Consider the following 10,279-nt stretch of genomic DNA (forward strand, 5'->3'; position numbering starts at 1 on the left):
CAAAAGACCGAAGAGAGCTTAGAGAGCCAGCCTTTTATACTTTCTGGAACCAGTCACTCTCTGACGCCCCGCCCCTACACACAGGCAGGAGCCAATGAGCTTGTCCCACGTGTGCCAGCAGCCATTTGGCAGAGGCAAAAAACAAAAAACAAGGGGATTTTTTTACAAGGGGGTTTTGGTGACCATGGTTACACTGATGGAAAGGCAGGATTTGGGGTTTTTTGTGTGAAGAGGACAAAATTCAACCGGTTGGCCGGTCTGCTCTTAGTGGGAGGTTTGAAAAACATGTCCTTTGTGGTCCCTGTAACCCCCCCTAGAAGGCAAGGTTCTGTCGTGTTCAAGGTTCACGACACTGCTCACCCAAGGTGGAGCAGAACAGCAATGGATTCCATCACAGTGATGCAGATTGATCATGGATGGGGTTTGGAGTGTTGTTTGTGCTTTCGTGTTCTGAGGTCTGGAGAGGAGAAAGCCCTGTCTCTCTGCTCTGGAGCTGTCTAGAACTCGTTCAACATAGAGAGTCCCATCTAGACACTTTAAGGTTGTGAGGGCAATCAACCAGAGGAGAACACTTTTTTTAGTTTCCAAGCAAGGAGAAGGCGTAGGTAACTGTCGATCAGGGTTGTAGGTAAGTGTTGATCACCGAACGTGGTGGATGCGTGGCTGTTTTTCTGATCTTCAACTGGGAGGGCCACGTTGACACAGATGAAAACATTTCAGCCTAATGTAAACATTAGATTTAGCCTTCCGTCGATCTCTAAAACAGAAACCCAGATTGTTGGGTTCTGTTGCGAGATATTTTTTTCAATGTTTATTTACTTTTGAGAGAGAGAGAGAGAGACAGAGAGAGAGCGAGAGAGAGTGAGCCAGGGAGGGCCGGCAGAGGATGTGGGGTGGGCTCTGGGCTGATAGCAGAGAGCGCAATGTGGAGCTGAAACTCACAAACAGTGAGATCCTGACCTCAGCTCAAGTCGGACACTCACCTACAGAGCCGCCCAGGCGCCCCAGATTGTCAGGTGTTTAAATCAACAAGGCTTTCTAGATTTCAACAAAGAAACGGTGACAAAGAAAGCTGAAGTCTCCAGTGGAATGCCAGCTAGTAAACGTAGACGAAATAGTGCAGTGAGCTGTTCGGTTTCCTCCAAGATTTAACAGATGTGAACGTTTTAGAATTTGGCCTCCGGTCTCCTTTGCCAAACAAAAGGCAACAAGCTGCATCATATCGGACACCAGCGCCTTCTCCCTTGCTGTCCTCCTTTGCCAGAGGTAACGACTTGCTGGTGGGTGAGGGTCTCATCCTATGTAGGAGACTTTTTACAGCGATTTCACCCATCCTTTTTATATATGTTTGTATTCATCAATAGTCCGTAACATAGTTTCATGTTCTTATTTTACAGAAATGGGTCATAAGCTAAGTATTTTTTGCAGCAGGCTTTGAAAAGCCTCTGAAGTCTTTTTTTACGTACCTCACTGTTGTTCTAGGAATCTCCTTCATTTCATCTGCTGGGCAGGGTCTCAGCGGAGGAAGAAAGCAGACCTGTATTCACATGCTGTTGTAGGAAAAAGTAATTTGGTAACTCTTGATGGGTTTCATTCCCAATACAATTTTTGCAGGCTTTTTGGGAGACATGTATGAGGTCAATTCTTGTCTTTCTTTTTCTTTCTTTTTTTCTTTCTTTCTTCCCTGTCTTTAATTTGTTTTTAATGTTTATTTATTTTTGAGAGAGACGGAGACAGAATGGGAGTTGTTTAGGGGCAGAGAGAGAGGGAGACACAGAATCCAAAGCAGGCTCCAGGCTCTGAGTTGTCAGCACAGTGCCCGACGCGGGGCTCAGGCTGACAAGCTGTGAGATCATGACCTGAGCCAAAGTCGGACGCTCAACCGACTCAGCTACCCAGGCGCCCCTCTTCCCTGTCTTTAAAAAGCCACCTGGAATCCACTCTTTTGGTAGAAGACATGAGCATATGCCTCTCAGAAATGGGAGGGCAAGCTCGATGGGAAGCTCATCTAGCAGGAAGGATAGAGAATATTGGAGCAATGTAAGAAGCTTGGTGTATGTATATACAAAATGTGGTAAAAATTTTTTTTCAAGCACAAATGGCAACTGTATGAATATTTGCCACATACTGGGCCAAGACTGCAAATTTTCATCAATGCACAGACATGGAAGGCTCTATAAACCCTGTGGTCGGTAGTCAGAGAACAGAATGAAAAGTATAAGCTGAAAACAACTCCCTGAATGGAAACCATGTGTTTGTAAAACTCCTGCCTAATGAGAAACTACAATGGCAGTGTCACAATATGTATAACCGACAGAAAAATACTTTACAGAGAACACACAGGATGCAACCCAGGGGAGCTTGTGGGGAAATTTTAAATGTTAAGATGCTTAAAAGCAGAAAAAAGGAGCAAAGAATAAAAAATAACCAGAAGAAAAGCATGATAGGAGTCCTAATAACCAACCTAATACGAACTTGAGTTACTATTTTCTTATGTTTATTTATTTGTTTTGAGAGAGAAAGAGAGAGCGCATGCCCAAGCAGGGCAGGGGCCGAGAAAAGGAGAGGCCGAATCCCAAGCAGGCTCTTCACCGTCAGCGTCAGAGCCGGTGCTGGGCTACAACTCACAAAGTGCCAGATCATGACCTGAGCTGAGACCAAGAGTCAGACGCTCAACTGACTGAGCCCCTCAGGCACCACTTGAGTTACCATTTTGAAATTTCCATCATTTCAGTGGGGAGATTTTACACATTCGTGACCTTATTCTAACCTTACGCATACTCTTGAGAGAAAGAGCGAACACATTCCCAGCTCTTACCGTGAGACTAGAATAACCTTGACCCTCAAACCAGAAAAAATACGGAAAGGAAAAATTACAGGCCAAGAGCAGCATACACAAACCTCCTACAGAAATAGGAACCACAGTCCAGCAGTGAAGGGAAAAGATCACGTGCGTGAATGTGAGGTTTAGTCCAGGAATGCAGTTAGGTTAACAGGAGAAAATCAGTGTAATTCACAGCTTTAATGGTTGAAAGAAGGAAAATTATGTAACTTTTTGAAAGATACATTAAAAAAAACTCTATGTAAGATTCAGCTACATTTGATGACAGAAACCCGTCAACAGAAATAAAATGAAACTTTCTGAAACTGATAAAGCGTGTGTACAAAATGGTAGAGCAAACGTAATTTTAAGGTCAGGCGGCCAGGCTCGGGTGGGCTGCCAACACTGACTTGTAAGGGTGCGCATGGGGTCCTTGAGCGCGCCGAGCCAGACACATAAAAGAAAAGGTCTGAGAAGGAAAAGTGCAGAAACGATGTCATAATTCACATCTGAGAAGTTCTCAGAATCAGTACAGTAGTTTCCCAAGAATGCCTGATAGGAGATTCATATGCGAGGCTGAATGACATTGCTTTATAAGAGCAAGTGTCATTTAAATAATATTTATAGCAGCAACTGGAGAATAAACAAAGAGCTTTGTAAGCAAGGCCTTTGTTTATTTACCACCTAAAACTTGACTGAACATGAAAGTTTGCTGTTAAGTGGCAATAACTAACAGAGGACAAATCACCAACAGAAAGGAAAGAGATACCAGGGAGTGTCAGGATCGGGAAGACTCCGCTTGGTGGAATGGCTGTTCTCCCCAGATTATCTGGACAGTTACGAACTTCCCAATAAAAACTGTCATTGTTTTCTTTCCACTGGACAAGGGAATTCTAAAATTAAAGAGCTTAACAAAGGGCCCCGAAGAAGTGTAACAAGGTGGCAACGGCCCTACTAGATAGATACCAAGACGGATCACTGCGCCACAAGATAGAAAACTGGTGCTGTGGCTCCACTGGGGACCTGAATGTGGCATCGGCCACCATCCTACTCACACATCGACACTTCATAAGGGAGGTGGCCTGACAGATAAAGTGGGGGAAAGAAGGCAGTTTTTATAAATGAGTCTGAAAAATTGATCACACACACACACACACACACACACACAGCCTTGGGAAATTATTCTAAATTAGGTAGAGGGACACCAATGTAATGGTAAAAATATGAGTTCTATATTACACTTAATGTCTCTTTAGAAAGGATACTATACGAAAGAGATGTGCAGCACACATAGTTGGCAAAGCATGCCATCCACAATATATAAAGATCCTTGCAATAAAGAAAAACAAACCAATAGAAAAGCTTGTAGATGTCACCCATAGAAGTTGTGTGGTGTCGTAGCAGACGTGAACGGGGAGGAACATTCATAGTGGCAGTGTTTGTATAACATATGAGCAAAAGCAAAACATCCCAAATGTTCACCAGTTACCGCATTTCTTTCAGTGAAAGAAAATGTGATAAGTTCTTACGATGGGAGATGCAGAGACCATTGCCATCCAGGCACACCTGTGGGAGTGAATCCTGGGAATTTTTCCTGAACAAAGCAAGTGGCATGAAATTCAGTGTAATTTCATTTTTGTGAAGGTCAACAACGCTCAATATGAAATGTATGGTTTTTAAGGTTACAGCATGTTGTTGAAAAAGAAGACGTGTAAGGGTAGGGGAATATTTTGCAGAATATGGCGGGGGGTGGGTTGGGCAGGCAGGGGGACTGGTGACAGCCTCCATGGTGTGTGAGGTGCTGCTTCTCTTCCTCCTTGAGCTGGGTAAAGACTCATAGGGAGTTCTGTGGGGGTTTTGGCGTTTAAAAAAAAACTTTGTAAATGTTTATTTATTTTTGAGAGAGAGAGGAAGCAGAGTGTGAGCAAGGGCAGGGAGGGGCAGAGAGAAAAGAGGGAGACACAGAACTCGAAGCAGGCTCCTGGCTCTGAGCTGACAGCACAGAGCCCGACACGGGGCTCAAACTCACGAACCGTGAGATCATGACCTCAGCCGAAGTCAGACGCTCAGCCGACTGAGCCACCCAGGTGCCCCTGGAGTTTTCTTAAAAAATAATTGCTGCTTTCATTCCCTGCACAGATGATATAAGCAATTATTTTGGGTATATCCAATAGTCAATATGAAAACAAGAAAAAGGGGTGCCTGAGTGCCTAAGTCAGTTAAGCATCCTACTTTGTCTCAGGTCATGATCTCATGGTTGATGAGTTCAAGTCCCGCATTGGGCTCTCTGCTGACAGTGTGGAGCCTGCTTCAGAATCTCTCTAGCTCCCTCCTTCCTTCTCTATCTCTGTCAGTCCCTCTCTCCCTCTTTCAAAATAAAGAAAGAAACTAAAAAAAATAAATCCTACTTGATCATGATAATTTTTTGTCTATTTGTTTCCTGTTATTGTTAACTCTGCATTTGGTTTACTAACATTTACTTTGATTTTTTTATGTGAGTTTTTATAAAGTTTATTTTATTTTTGAGATAGATAGAAAGCAAGCAGCAGAGGGACAGAGAGAAAGGGAGAGAAAGAATCCCAAGCAGGCTCTGTGCTATCAGCACAGAAAAGACTAGAGAGTACCCGATGCAAGGCTCCAACTCATGGACTGTGAGATCATGATCTGAGCCGAAAGCAAGAGCTGGACCCTAAAGTGACAGAGACACACAGGCACCCGTTGTCTGTGTATTTGTAGGTGAAATTGGCCCATGGTTTTCTTATCTGGTTTTGGTATGAAGCTATTAAAGTAGCCTCATGTACTGGACTAGGAAGTATTCTTCTTGTAAAACTTTTTATTCTTGGAGGAGTCTGTTGAAGGTTATCTTTAACTTGAAGATTTGTTAACTCTCACCCATAAAGACCATCAGGGCCTGGTACTGTTTTTTTGACCGAGGGAAATCAGCGGCTCACGTTTTAATTTTTTAATGGTTATTGCTCTATTGATATTAAGACTTTTGTTTGGAGGTAAGTTTTGGTGATTGACATTTATTTTGATAATTGTTCATTTAATACATATGTGAAAATACATTGGCATAGTTTTTGTGGTAGTCTCTGATAAATTTTACAACCTCTCTTGTATCTTCCTGATAAGTCCTTAAAGATTTTTATCAACGCATCAATCGATCCCTTTCTCTCTGTGTCTATTTCTGTCTTTCTATCCGAACACCATGGTTTCGTGGGAACTGTACAAGGTAGAGGGAAACTCGCAGCAAAGATTCTCTCCTGGACCAGACTTTAGTCAGGCTGTCTCAGCCATTTGCTTAAGGAGGTCTGACTTGGGCTTCAGGTCCAGTTTGTTCAAGAAACCTGTGAAGGCCGTTGAGCCATAATCCTCCCCCCGTGATATCTGAGCACCCTCCTTTTCTGACCAAATTCCTCACCCCAGCAGCATCTGCTAGGTAGTACGTGATCACTCCTGCTATCTTCAGTAAGAACCCTGTTAGGTCTTCTTGGCAAGAATTACTCTACCTTCTTGGTAAATTTCCACCCACTGACTGCCCCACCCTGCTCCTTGGCTATAAGTCACGATTAGTCTTGTTGATTTGGAGTTGAGTCCAATCTGTCCCTCCTACTGCAAAGCCATTGTAGCAATCGACCTCAATAAAGTGTGCCTCAACATGAGTTAATGAGTATCAGAATAGGTTTTCATTAACACATGGAAACACGTGATTACAATATGGTTGACGAGGGCTACATGAAAGTACATAACAGGGGCTGTGGGGTTACAAGGGAATTGATGAGGGGCTTGTAAAGTTTCAAGACTTTGGAAAATAGTAAGACAAGTGATGAGATGATGTTCAGAATGAAACAAAAGACTAGAGAAATAACAAATAGGGGAGACTGAGAGAAATGAGCCCACCTTTATGGGCAGGGCAAGGAAGGACCCCTTAGAGCAAGTGTCCAGGAGAGCTTAGCTGTCTGATGGGTATTTCCGTATTTTACGTCCAAAATGAAGCTCCTGAGTGTTTCTCTTTCCCTCATGTTTTCCCTGAAATACTACCTACCCCAGGTCCCAATATCATAAAATGGTGCCACTGCCCTCTGTGTGTTGAACAAGCCAAAATCTTGATAAGGAGCAGTGAGGACCTTGCATTGTGGATGCACTTTTCAAGTGTGTTTGGGGATATGCGGTGCTGGAGATGGTTGCCTTTCCAGCACTTTCTAGCATGTGGCCTGTGAGGTTTGTCCTGGAGTTCTGATGGCTGGACTCAGGAAACTCGTCAGTGGGGATACTTTCAAGGAGAGCAAGGACTGTAAGAAAAGTGTAAAAATAATGATAATTTACATAAAAAATAAGAGTTCTGGTTGAAGAAGTACAGTGGATGTTCCTCATAATCTTCAGTGTTGGAGAAATAGGACAATTCATACATTCTTTCAGTGTTGAAATGAATTAGTTGACAGGAAAATCCAAACCTTTAAACTTTGGGGGCGCCTGGGCGGCTCAGTCGGTTGGGCGTCCGACTTTAGCTCAGGTCACGATCTCGGGGTCCGTGAGTTCGAGCCCCGCGTCGGCTCTGGGCTGATGGCTCAGAACCTGGAGCCTGCTTCCGATTCTGTGTCTCCCTCTCTCTCTGCCCCTCCCCCATTCATGCTCTGTCTCTCTCTGTCTCAAAAATAAATAAACATTGAAACAAAATTAAAAAAAAAAAAACTTTGTTTCAGGTGAGACAAGCTGAGTGTCATCGTCAGAAAGAAGGCAGCTGACAGTTCACTTCCAATGTGACTCTTTTCTCCAGATGATACTTCCGTGTGACCCAAGCCAGTGCGGTCCCCAGAAACCCAGAGTAAATTCCATATTATCTGATAGAACGTCTTACACTTGGAGTCAGAGACTCAGGTGGGTACCTGTAGGTCCATGTGTTGGATCTGGACCCAATGAGTTTTCTGGTTTGCTGGTCACCAGAGATACCCGAGGATGTTCCTTATGCCCCAGCATTGGCCTGTTCCCTTTCCCTTTCTGTCAGCACAGGACCCCCATGGGGACCCTGAAGGTTCCTAGAACATGGTTGGTCACGGGTCTCTGAGGATGAGCTACCATGGACGCCGTGAGACAGAACCTGCGTGCTGGCAGGTGCACACTCCCAGGCTCTCACAGATCACCCCGGACATATGTCAACATCTATGTTCTTATTCGTGGTCGTGTGAGGACACCTGGTGTCTGAGGGGAGAAGGGAGGATTAGGCTTTTGAGTAATGGTGTGTTTGCTTCTGCCAGTACCCTGCTGATGGTGGATTTTTATTTGTGTTTTTGTTTGTTTTTTAGTATATTCAAGCATGAGGAATTGGAAACAAAAGATAATCAGGAGAAAATGTAGTTTGGATTATTTTATTCTACTCAGACCCATAAAGTAGAGACATGCAAGAAATATCAGTTGAACACAGGAAACAAAGACGAGGGAAGGATGCAAGTGGTTAATAGTGACCTGACTGGTGACTCTGACTCCTTAGCTTCAATGGATAGCACCGTGCTGGCCACCAGCAGGGCGGCCAGGAAACAGCGTCCCAGGCTGTGGCTCAGGAAGGGGCTGTTGCAGGTGGGACCTCGCTGTCCCACTGCCCACTCAACTCCATCCCCACCTAGTCTGGAGACCTCCCAGCCCAGGAGAACACCGTGCGGATCGTGTCCTGCTGGACGGACTGATCCTCTCCTCCCACTCCCCTCTGGCCTCTCACAGAAGCTGGGATCCAGCTGAACCAGTGCTCCCCGGCCCCTCTTGGCCACCTTAACTGCACATGTAATTCAAACGTTCACTTCTGGTCTTCACACAGGCTCAGCCTGCACACATCTCCTTCTTCTATTAAAGGTCTTTCCCTACACCTGGCTGCTGAAGCAAGAATCATGAGAGTCACTATTGAATTCTTCTGCTCCTCCCTGTGCTTTGTGGAACCTGTTAGCAAAGCCTCCATAGGCCCCCCCCACCTGCCCCAATGTTCCTCCTATTTCTCTACCACCTTCTTGTCCACACTGACCGTGAGTCCACATCGTCATTTCCTACATGGACGTGACCAATTCTAACCAGTCTTCCTAGGGGATTAAGTTCCTACTGTAGCTGTAACAAATTACCACAAACTTAGTGGCTTAAAACAACACAATTTGTTAATCTTAGTGGGCTTTTAAAATTGATTGATTGATTGATTGATTGATTGATTTAGAGAGGGGAAGGGGCAGAGACAGAGAGAGAATCCCAAGCAGGCTCCACACTGTCAGCACAAAGCCCAAACTGGGGCTTGAGCCCACGAACCGTGAGATCATGACCTGAGCCGAAACCAAGAGTCGGATGCTTAACTGACTGAGCCACACTGTGAACAAATCTAAAGAGTATTTGAGGGTTGGGCGTTGTGGCAATGTAAACACTTGCATTGGTCAGGAGATGGAAATGGTCAGCAGGAGTTCAGGCAGGCGTGTGAGTGCCCTCTAGTGGATGGTTCCTGCTGCTGGGAGAGCAAACAGGGCCCTGGACAGGAGACAGGAGGGCTCAGCTTGGACAAAGGGCACATTCAGGTTCAGAAGGAGGCATATTTAGAGGGGAAGAACTTATGGCTGCCCGTGGCTCAGCAGCTGGAAGACTGGTTTTTGCCAAGGGTGTAACCACAAATCAGGACACCACTGGGTTATATTGCCAGGTTGGCTGAGGGAAATTCTGTAGACATTGGGATGCAAAAACATACATGACCGCAAATTGATATGTGGTGTCATTAGACACGTCCTCTGATGTTCTCAGCATCCTGAGAGGCATCTTAGCCATGAATGCAAAGTCATACTATGGATTTGGAAGAAATATTAAGAAGAAAATTATATCATAGGAGCTTCTCTCAGAATCATACAGCTTGGCATCACTCCTTAAGGATGAATTTACACCCCCCAAAATGGACTTAGTTGGGGACTGGCTGGTGTTGGGGTTTCATTCTCAGCACCTGTGGGCTGACACCCTGCCCTCTAACCCTGTGCCCCTCTCTGAACCACAAGAGTCTCTGATGCTCCATCATTAAGGGGTGAGTTCCTTTTGGTGTCCTCAGCATTCACCTGTCCACCTCCACACTCTGCAGGTGGGAGATGGGCCGGACTATCCCTGCACAGCCTCGGGCCGCTGGTTGGCACGTATGGGGGCAGAGCTGGGCACCTCCTTGTGGCTAAATCCCAACCACCACCAGAGCCCTGAGCTCCTGGTCTCTGGCTGGGTCCAAGGATATCGCGAAGTTCTGGAAATTGAATCCCTCCCAGAAGACGAGAACCCAGCACTCAGCTCTCACTGGCAGTTCCTTGGAGCTCCAGAGCATAGCTCACACTGGTTCTGCCCTGATCCCATGACGACCCGCCAAGATGTGGCCAGATGGAACACACCAGTCCCAGCACATGGGGGTCACTTTGGCTCGGAAGTGCTTTCCCATGAGGCTGCTTGATGCTATAACGGGGCCCT

At 45.4% G+C, this 10,279-nt stretch overlaps 1 long non-coding RNA gene across 1 annotated transcript; it reads left to right on the forward strand.

The window, feature by feature from the left end:
- The first annotated feature begins 279 nt into the window (after positions 1-279).
- On the forward strand, positions 280-8,402 carry LOC106987709 (uncharacterized). The gene is made up of 3 exons (XR_001432244.3): positions 280-1,266; positions 7,525-7,699; positions 8,125-8,402. It is a non-coding gene; the product is annotated as an uncharacterized LOC106987709 (long non-coding RNA).
- The last annotated feature ends 1,877 nt before the right edge of the window (positions 8,403-10,279 follow it).

This window comes from Acinonyx jubatus, chromosome E2 (genome assembly GCF_027475565.1).
Source record: "Acinonyx jubatus isolate Ajub_Pintada_27869175 chromosome E2, VMU_Ajub_asm_v1.0, whole genome shotgun sequence".
In the NCBI taxonomy this organism is placed as follows: domain Eukaryota; kingdom Metazoa; phylum Chordata; class Mammalia; order Carnivora; family Felidae; genus Acinonyx; species Acinonyx jubatus.